The sequence below is a fragment of the Schistocerca nitens genome, chromosome 4 (assembly GCF_023898315.1).
Source record: "Schistocerca nitens isolate TAMUIC-IGC-003100 chromosome 4, iqSchNite1.1, whole genome shotgun sequence".
In the NCBI taxonomy this organism is placed as follows: domain Eukaryota; kingdom Metazoa; phylum Arthropoda; class Insecta; order Orthoptera; family Acrididae; genus Schistocerca; species Schistocerca nitens.
The window spans coordinates 125,373,440-125,381,514 of record NC_064617.1 but is presented as its reverse complement, the minus strand read 5'-3'; the positions used below and the strand labels follow the sequence as shown (position 1 = coordinate 125,381,514).

The window sequence follows — 8,075 nt, the reverse complement described above, 5'->3', positions numbered from 1 at the left end:
TTCTTTTATCTCGTCATACATTTCATCAATTTCTTCATCATCTGCAGAGCTAGTTGGCATATAAACTTGTACTACTGTAGTAGGCGTGGGCTTCGTGTCTATCTTGGCCACAATAATGCGTTCACTATGCTGTACTAACCTGCACTCCTATTTTTTTTATTCATTATTAAACCTACTCCTGCATTACCCCTATTTGATTTTGTATGTATAACCCTGTAACTTTAGGCCTTAAGCCTCAAAATTGTTTTCTGCATGGTGTGTGGCCTTCAGCCGAGTTTTAATCCCTCTTAAATTAAAAATTCAAAATCCTTGTCTTGCCCTTAAGTCATAATATTGTTACTCTTTAGTATGAGGCCTTTAGCGGAGTTTTACACGAAATATTTTAAGCTAAGGCCTTCAGCCTTTTGAAATTGAAGGCTCTTCTTCCTAGGCCTAAAGCCGTTAAATTGTTTTGTTGATATGCGGCCTTCAGCCGCGTTTTCAGCCTATTTATATTAAGTTTTGAAAATCTTTGTCTCGGCCTTAAGCCGTAACACTGTTCTTGATTAATGTGAGGCCTTCAGCCGAGTTCTGTACGAAAAATTTAAGGTAAGGCTTACAGCCTATTTATACTGAAGATAAAAAATCTTTTTCTAAAGAAGTGAAACGTCCAGAAGAACTCCTGTACCTCAAATCCTTGCTTAGGCCTTGTTCCTTGGATTTTGGATGTGGTCTTCAGCCGATCTAAATTAAATCAAAGGAGGTTTTTCGTTAAAAGCTTGAGAATTTTGATTCTTACTTGTGTCCCGCTAGCACAGGAATTTCAACAACGTTCGTAAGTTTCAAGTATGTAAGACAAATACTAGCACTTCAAACAAGATAATAACTGAACTGACAGCTATCGGTGTGTGATGTGTCACTGCGCCGTGTTTGCTCGATTTTACGAAGTTATTTCGCATGGGAAGTCAAACTATCGTATAGCAGAATCATGTCAAAGGCGGACTGCGCCGCATTTTGGTCGGACGGCACGTGATGTTAGGTCACCAGTGACCGGTAGCTGCTGCAGGGCGATGATTCGCTGAAATGTTTCTATAAATTTTTCCCGTTGGTGATGGGTTACCGAGTGAAGCAATCTTTTGGGTCCTACAAGGCTGGTAGCTTTAGCTGAGAGCCGAAATATGGTTTAAAGAAGTAAAGGAAAGAATGGAGTTGAACTCGTGACTTCGTGTTGTTTACGTTCTGTGACGGTTACCACTGCACCACGAGCAGATAAAGCGCTCTAATAGATCGAGCGGAAGATAACACTCCAGAAACCTACAGTGTTGCCAGACCTCGCAGATGGCCAGACAGAAAGCGGAATCGTGGTGAAGTATTTCATTTTATTATTTTTAGTTTGCCCTAATATTTCTCTCGAAATTAATAATGTAATGATGTGTAGTAAGAAAAGGATGACTCGTTCGTAAAAAAAAAAAAAAAAAAAAAAAAAAAAAAAAAGTTTGTGATAAACTTCTTTGGAGAGTGTTCAAAGATTGCATTTAACATAGCGACACTTCTAGAAGTTGCAGAGGTGGTTAATGCAAAGCCACTCTCTTACTTTGTTCCTGTAAAATCGTCCGTCTCTTGTTAGTAACCTCTTGAGCTGTGCAGACTTAAAGTGTGACAGCAATTACTTTTTGCTGGATAAATGTTACTTATATCTAGATATTTGTGTTGATTACGTCATTAATCGAAGCCACTACCTTTTCTCCTTACCTTTTATGCAGTTTATGTAGTAATCTATGTATGTTTCACGGAAAAACAGACGAGATTGGTGGCGGATTGTTCGGGCACGAAGGATGGGACACAACTGGTCCCGTTTCGTTAATTACTCTTCAATTAACTCCCCAACCCCTTCCCCCCTCCCCCTGAGATATTGTATCTATCGTTTCTCGGCTGTATGAAACATTTTGCAAATCAAAATTACGTCTTCTAGCCTGCTCAGTGGCCTAATGCCAAGCAGATCTGTGAATAAAAACACGAGAGTTGTTGAACTTCGCTGAGACGCACCACATTGTGTCTTAGTAAAGTTATTCATCCTCAGTGTGGGTTGCACAATTTGCAAATTGTTAAATTATTGACACAACTTTGAGGAACATTTAATTTTCAACCGCCATTGCGGCACACGGAGCGTACTCCACAGTGGCCTGATTTATTTGCGTCTTAAGTGAAACACGAGACTTAGTCTGTGTGGCGGCCGGCTGTCAACTAGGTTTTATAAAGTTAAAATCTTCTGCGTTGTTAGACCGCGTCGTATTTCCTTCTAAAATAATCGACGTTTCGACCCCTCTGCTGGGATCTTCTTCAGGATGTTCCGGTGTCCACTATTGCTACAACACTGTCAGAGACCGGTGTCGCGTTCTCTTATAAAGGGGGAGTTTTCTCGCGTTTGTGCTGGAGAAGTGGGAGGAACGGTTAAAATTCTTGTGGCTGCCATTGGTGGGTCATCATCATAGGCTCTAATGCAGAAGAAGGGGCGTTGTTGGCTAAACTCCTATTAGTATCCTTGTAGATCCCTAATCAAAATAGATAGAAATTTGATCTAAATTAATTTTTATACAGTTTGTTTAAATACGAGGGCAGTTCAATAAGTAATGCAACACATTTTTTTCTGAAACAGGGGTTGTTTTATTCAGCATTGAAATACACCAGGTTATTCCCCAATCTTTTAGCTACACAACACTATTTTTCAACGTAATCTCCATTCAATGCTACGGCCTTACGCCACCTTGAAATGAGGGCCTGTATGCCTGCACGGTACCATTCCACTGGTCGATGTCGGAGCCAACGTCGTACTGCATCAATAACTTCTTCATCATCCGCGTAGTGCCTCCCACGGATTGCGTCCTTCATTGGGCCAAACATATGGAAATCCGACGGTGCGAGATCGGGGCTGTAGGGTGCATGAGGAAGAACAGTCCACTGGAGTTTTGTGAGCTCCTCTCGGGTGCGAAGACTTGTGTGAGGTCTTGCGTTGTCATGAAGAAGAAGAAGTTCGTTCTGATTTTTGTGCCTACGAACACGCTGAAGTCGTTTCTTCAATTTCTGAAGAGTAGCACAATACACTTCACAGTTGATCGTTTGACCATGGGGAAGGACATCGAACAGAATAACCCCTTCAGCGTCCCAGAAGACTGTAACCATGACTTTACCGGCTGAGGGTATGGCTTTAAACTTTTTCTTGGTAGGGGAGTGGGTGTGGCGCCACTCCATTGATTGCCGTTTTGTTTCAGGTTCGAAGTGATGAACCCATGTTTCATCGCCTGTAACAATCTTTGACAAGAAATTGTCACCCTCAGCCACATGACGAGCAAGCAATTCCGCACAGATGGTTCTCCTTTGCTCTTTATGGTGTTCGGTTAGACAACGAGGGACCCAGCGGGAACAAACCTTTGAATATCCCAACTGGTGAACAATTGTGACAGCACTACCAACAGAGATGTCAAGTTGAGCACTGAGTTGTTTGATGGTGATCCGTCGATCATCTCGAACGAGTGTGTTCGCACGCTCCGCCATTGCAGGAGTCACAGCTGTGCACGGCCGGCCCGCACGCGGGAGATCAGACAGTCTTGCTTGACCTTGCGGCGATGATGACACACGCTTTGCCCAACGACTCACCGTGCTTTTGTCCACTGCCAGATCACCGTAGACATTCTGCAAGCGCCTATGAATATCTGAGATGCCCTGGTTTTCCGCCAAAAGAAACTCGATCACTGCCCGTTGTTTGCGACGCACATCCGTTACAGACGCCATTTTAACAGCTCTGTACAGCGCTGCCACCTGTCGGAAGTCAATGAAACTATACGAGACGAAGCGGGAATGTTTGAAAATATTCCACAATAAATTTCCGGTTTTTTCAACCAAAATTGGCCGAGAAAAAAAATGTGTTGCATTACTTATTGAACTGCCCTCGTACGTGAGCTATTTGACACAAAAAATAATGTTCTTTGTAAAAAGATGTAACTTTTTGGTGTAGTTCTCTGGAAAATAAATACACTGATGGAAAAAATCCTAACACCAATAGCAGTTGTGCAACATAAACGGAAGTTGGCAGGCGCTTAAGTGTGACGCTAGTAGTGCCACTGGGACAACGCAAATCATGTTTGCTTTAAATGCACGCTGTTACGACCGTGAACGCTAGTTACTTTTGTAACTGGACGTGGCCAGTTGATGTCACTCAAGAAAGCGGCAAAGACGCCACTACCAACACCTCACAGGGTCTGAACGAGGTCGTGTATTAGGGCTACGAGAAGCTGAATGTTCCTTCTGCGATACTGCAAAAAGACTTGGCAGGAATGTAGCCAATGTACATGATTTCTGGCAGCGGTTCACGGGAATGTACGATTGCGAGAAGACCAGGCTGTGAACGGCCAGATGTCACTACCGAGAGGGAAAACCATCGTGTTCGGTATATGGCTCTGGAGCGTTGTACTGCAACTGCAGCAGCAATTTCAGCAGCAGTTGGCACCACTGTGACACCACGAACTGTTACAAATCGGTTACCTCAAGGGCAGCTCCGAGCCAGAGGCCCTGTAGCGTGCATTCCACTGATCCCAAACCACCTCCATTTGCGACTTTTGGGGTGTCAAGGGAGATCTCATTGGAGGGCAGGGTGGAGGTCTGTTGCATCTTCTGAGGAAATCTGGTTCTGCCTCGGTACCAGTGATGGCCGTGTGTTGGTTAGGAGGAGGCTAGTTGAAGGCCTGCAACCAATCTGTGTGAGCGCTAGACACACTGGACCTACATCTGCAGGTATGGGCTGAGACACGATTTTGTGTGACAGCAGGAGCACCCTGACTGCAAAACCGTACATCATTCTGGTGATTCGTCCTGTTGTGCTGTCATTCATGAACAGTGTTCCAAGGGAAGAGTGCCGACATGTTGCCTTGGCCTGCTCGATCACTAGATCTGTCTCCAATCGAGCACATATGTGACGTCATCGGACAACAACTCCAGCGTCATCCACAAACAACATTAACCGCCCTTGTATTGACCGACCAAGTGTGACAGGCGTGGAACGCCATTTCGTGTCACCAGCTGACATCCGGCACCTGTATTATACAATGTATGCACGGTTGCACGCTTGCATTCATCTTTCCGGCGACTACACCGGTTATTAACGTACCAGCATTTTACATTTGTAATGGATTATCTCGCGCCTACATGAACCTGTGATCTTGCAATGTTAATCAGTTAAATATGTTACCAAGACAAATGTATTCCCAAAATTTCATTACTCTACATTAATTATTTTTTGGTGCTCCGATTTGTTTCCGTCAGTGTAAGTAAAATGTAGTTACAACTTTGTAATTTTTTGATTTTTCTATCTAAATAAATATTCATTTCACTTATTATTTTGAAGGCTGCAGAGATCACCTAATTTGAAACACTCTGTACATTGTTATTATTCGAATTTGGCCAGTTCAGGACTATGTGAAACAGATGATTTATGACATCATAATATTCTTTTCCCTTTTCTCTTTGCTGCCCAATACTTCTTCATTCTTGCTCTCTGTTGTTCGTCTCTTTTTGTCTGTCCATGTCCCTCCTCTTTTGTGTTTTCTTCTGGAACCCCTTGACTTTTCTTCTGCAACCCCCTGAATTCACGTCAGTTTCCTACGTCTTTGTTGGCATTGCGAACTTGTGTAGATCTTTCTTAACTTATAACAGCCATGAAATATGGGTTTTTAGATTTTTGTTCTTGAAGGTTTTTTGTCAGCCTCTCGTTATCCATTCTATTTAAGTGGCTGTAAATAATGTAATTCTCCACTTTCTCATTGTATCTATTACATTCTCAGTTTCTTCATGTTTCTTCTTGTTGCTTATCAATTTCCAAATCCCATTTTCATAGTTTGGCACAAACTTTTCGAGTTCTTTCTTTCTTCCCCATATTATTTAACAGTTTGGCTGTCTTAGTGGCAGGGTTAGTTGAAATACAAAGAGAAACAGTTATAATAAACCCATTGTAATGCTTCAGTTCTGTATTAATAGATACTGATTTTTCATTGTACATGTTCTCTGCCCGCATCTCGTGGTCGTGCGGTAGCGTTCTCGCTTACCACGCCCGGGTTCCCGGGTTGATTCCCGGCGGGGTCAGGGATTTTCTCTGCCTCGTGATGGCTGGGTGTTGTGTGCAGTCCTTAGGTTAGTTAGGTTTAAGTAGTTCTAAGTTCTAGGGGACTTATGTCCACAGCAGTTGAGTCCCATAGTGCTCAGAGCCATTTGAACCATTTGAACCATGTTCTTTGTTAAGCGGAACGCCATTTCCATTCCTCTAGCTCTATTTATGTTCCCTTCTGTGTCCAGAGCATTTGGCTGGATGATTTCTCCAATGCGTTTAAAATCCGATTTTTTAAAATTTTTGCATATTTTAATTCCATATATGTTGGTGCACCTTTACACTGGCAAAGTTTACGGTTTTTTCAAAATAAATTTATAATCCAATTCTTTCTTTACCACTTGGAGAATATTTATCTGTTTCGTTGTATCTTGTAGGTTTTCTCTCAAGATTGCTAAATCGTCAGCAAAGGATAAGCAGTCAACTTCAGGGCTATCTATCATTCTTCGAAGTTTGACTTTATTTTCCTCCTCTTCCATTGTGCTCTTTCTCCATTCTCGTACTATTTTCTCCAAAATGCAGTTCAATGATAATGGTGTCACACAATACCCCAGCCTCACACTTATTTTAATTTTGGAAGATTTTGATGTTTAATTTAAAAATTTGATTTTGGACATTGTATTAGTTAAAGTTTCTTAATGATGGCCATTGTTTTATTGTCAATTCCAAATTATTCTAGGAAACTGAATAACGTATTTCTATCGACGGAGTTATAGGATTTTTAATACCAACAAAGGATATAGAAAGATTTTTGGGCTCGAAGTTTCTTCTATCTGAATAAGAGCTTGCAAGTGGTCTGCTGTTTTAGGAGATTGGAGTACCAATGCAACTAGTATCTCTAAATCCAAATTTACCTAAACTGTGCTTTGTTATAAACAAAGTCATGACTCACGAACAATTTCATAAGTAATCTGACTCTGAATAAGAATAAGAAATTAACTCAGTAGCTCGTACTTAAAAAAATCGCGCAGCTAGTGAAAGGCAGCCAGGAGAGCTTCTGTAAAGTTTGGAAGGTAGGAGACGAGGTACTGGCAAAAGTACAGCTGTGAGTACCGGGCGTGAGTCGTGCTTCGGTAGCTCAGTTGGTAGAGCACTTGCCCGCAAAAGGCAAAGGTCCCGAGTTCGAGTCTCGGTCGGGCACACAGTTTTAATCTGCCAGGAAGTTTCATATCAGCGCACATTCCGCTGCAGAGTGAAAATCTCATTCTGGAAACATCCCCTAGGCTGTGGCTAAGCCATGTCTCCGCAATATCCTTTCTTTCAGGAGTGTTAGTTCTGCAAGGTTCGCAGGAGAGCTTCTGTAAAGTTTGGTAGGAGACGAGGTACTGGCAGAAGTAAAGCTGTGAGTACCGGGCGTGAGTCGTGTTTCGGTAGCTCAGTTGGTAGAGCACTTACCCGCGAAAGGCAAAGGTCCCGAGTTCGAGTCTCGGTCGGGCACACAGTTTTAATCTGCCAGGAAGTTTCATATCAGCGCACACTCCGCTGCAGAGTGAAAATCTCATTCTGGAAACATCCCCTAGGCTGTGGCTAAGCCATGTCTCCGCAATATCCTTTCTTTCAGGAGTGCTAGTTCTGCAAGGTTCGCAGGAGAGCTTCTGTAAAGTTTGGTAGGAGACGAGGTACTGGCAGAAGTAAAGCTATGAGTACCGGGCGTGAGTCGTGCTTCGGTAGCTCAGTCGGCTTTCAGCCGTGATACCGTGCGGACGGGCTCGGCGCGCCGGGCAGTGCTCCGCAGGTGTTGTTGTTTACCCGCTAGCGCGCGGTCGCGTCGTTGTATTGCCGTATAGTACCTGTACCGACCCGACATGGCGTTCTCATATCGAAAAGCTACAATCAAACTAACGTTCAACGCATCGTACACGAGACCGAAGGCCCATGAAATTGAACGGTTTCTACGAGACATCATGCACATAGAACCACAAGAACTGATAGGAATTCATCT

General features: G+C 43.0%; 1 non-coding gene across 1 annotated transcript; it reads left to right on the top strand.

The window, feature by feature from the left end:
* Positions 1 to 7,199: 7,199 nt before the first annotated feature.
* Positions 7,200 to 7,274, top strand: Trnal-caa (transfer RNA leucine (anticodon CAA)). Its single transcript has one exon. It is a non-coding gene; the product is annotated as a tRNA-Leu (tRNA).
* The last annotated feature ends 801 nt before the right edge of the window (positions 7,275 to 8,075 follow it).